Source organism: Monodon monoceros, unplaced genomic scaffold, assembly GCF_005190385.1.
Source record: "Monodon monoceros isolate NGI ecotype Baffin Bay Population unplaced genomic scaffold, NGI_Narwhal_1 Super_Scaffold_22, whole genome shotgun sequence".
In the NCBI taxonomy this organism is placed as follows: Eukaryota; Metazoa; Chordata; class Mammalia; order Artiodactyla; family Monodontidae; genus Monodon; species Monodon monoceros.
In genome coordinates, this window is record NW_021703779.1 from 62050699 (window position 1) to 62053107 (window position 2409).

At 43.0% G+C, this 2409-nt stretch overlaps 1 pseudogene; it reads left to right on the forward strand.

Moving 5' to 3' along the window:
• The first annotated feature begins 932 nt into the window (after positions 1–932).
• LOC114905824 lies at positions 933–2191 on the forward strand (annotated as a pseudogene).
• The last annotated feature ends 218 nt before the right edge of the window (positions 2192–2409 follow it).

The window sequence follows — 2409 nt, forward strand, 5'->3', positions numbered from 1 at the left end:
CACAGCAGTAACCAAGTTTCTTTTCAATTGCATTGCAATCCTGGTTGGTTGATGCCAAAGCAAAAAGGCTTCCTTTTAATGGTTAGAGATGATCAATTGGTATTCATGGTTTTACAGTGGCTTTTGAATAACTCTATAACTAGTTGTGAAGAAGTGGGGAAGAACGATGAAATCCTTTGTGTGCCAGCATGTGTGCTATTACATCAGGGAAAATAAGAAAATGTAATGAGACTGAGGGTATGTTTCTTCAAATCTTAACTCCTCCGGCTGAGCTCGGGACTTTCCCTCCTTCTAGGGCTCAATTAGAAAATCCTGTGTTAGTTTCTGGGTCACAGGGAATTGGTCTGGTATCATAATTTGAGACCCGACAGGGCACCCAATTTGGGCCAGGAGCCACTCCCAGGGCAAGGTAATTTCCATTGCCGTTATCTCACATAGGGGGCTAAATGCAAATAATCAGCCAGATGGGTTTCTCAGGCATTTTAATTGGAAAGATTGCAACCCTCCTTTATAGGGAGGATCCTCTACACCTGAAGCCCACTTGGCAGTACCCAGCTGAACAAAATTAGGATCCCAATGAGGGAAGAATGCCCTTATTAGAGCACTACTTATTAGTGCATCTTGGCAGGGCTTTGAAAAGGGGAACCAAAGCAAAAGAGTTTGAACAAAATTCAAGAGACTCAAAATAAAAATCCTTTCCAAAAATTCAGAGAGGTCTTATCAGGCCTACAGACAGCATCTTAATGCAGATTCTGAAGCCCCCTAAAATATTAGAATGGTAAATTTGACCTTTATTTTGGGCAAAGTGCCTCAGATATCAGGTGAAAGTTGCAAAAATTAGACGGTGCACTTGGAATAAATCCTTATCAATTGGTAGATGTTGCTTTTAAAGTGTTCAACAGGGAGCAACAACAGAAGAAAGAAGATGCAAAATGAAACACCACATTTTGGCAGTGGTATTGGATTCCTGGACGCTGAGTAACCGAAGAGAGGTAAGCCACTATTGGGGAAGGAACAATGTGCTTCTGTAAGGAGGAAGAACATTGGAGAACAGATTGCCCTAGGCTGAAACATAAGAAGAAAATAAAAGACAAGAACCTCTCATATGGTAGAAAGAGGAAGATTCTGAAGAATGAAGAGGCCCAGGGGCTCCCTTGGACTTGAGGCAACTAATTCCCCACAGGAGCCCCCAGTAAAATTGACAGTGGAGAATGAGCTGATTAACTTTTTGATAGACTTCACCCTAAAGTTTTTCACCAGAACAGCTTGACAGAGTCCCACCAGAACACACTTTAAGCCTACTGATGGTGTTCATGAAAACTCCAGGAAAGGAAACAGAGCTCTCCCCCACCCTCAAGGTCTACAAAAGGGTAAGACCAGAAGTGTGTATTAACAGCAGCCCAGGGAAGGCCAAAAACACATGGCCAATAGTAATCCCATTAAAAAGGGATGCTGGGACACCTAATCTAAAACAACATCATCTGAGGCAAGAGGAACACTTCTCCCACAGATTGACTTGTCACTACCAGCCAGTGTATTCCTAGCCAGTGTATTCCTTGTGTCTGCCCCTCCAGGACGTCTACAAAATTGGTGGTATTGGTACTGTCCCTGTGGGTTGAGTGGAGACTGGTATTCTCAAACCTGGCATGGTGATCACCTTTGCTCCAGTCAATATTACAACTGAACTAAAGTCTGTTGAAATGTACCATGAACCTTTGAGTAAAGCCCTTCCTGGGGACAATGTGGGCTTCAATGTCAAGGACATATCTGTCAAAGATATTCGTTGTGGCAATGTGGCTGGTGACAGTAAAAATGACCACTGATGGAAGCAGCTGGCTGCACAGCTCAAGAGATTACTTGAACGATCCAGGCCAAATCAGTGCTGGATATGCACCTGTGCTGGGTTGTCACACAGCTCACATTGCTTGCAAGTTTGCTGAGCTGAAGAAGATTGATTGTTATGGGGAAAAGCTGGAAGATGGCCCCAAATTCTCGAAAACTGGTGATGCTGCCATTGTTGATATGGTTCCTGGCAAGCCCATGTGTGTTGAGACTGACTGTCCTCTGGGCCATTTTTGCAGTTCGTGACATGAGCCAGACAGTTGCTGTGGGTGTGAAAGCAGTGGACAAGAAGGCAGCTGAAGCTGGCAAGGTCACCAAGTCTTCCCAGAAATCTCAGAAGTCTAAATGAATATTATCCCCAATACTTGCCATCCCAGTCTTAATCAGTGGTGGAAGAATGGTCTCAGAACTGTTTGTTTTAATTGGTCATTTAAGTTTAATAGTAAAAGACTGGTTAATGATAACAATGCATCATAAAATCTTCAGAAGGAAAGGAGAATGTTTTGGGGACCATTTGTTTTGTGTGTGGCAAAGTTATTAGTTTTTAAAATCAGTACCTAATTGGTT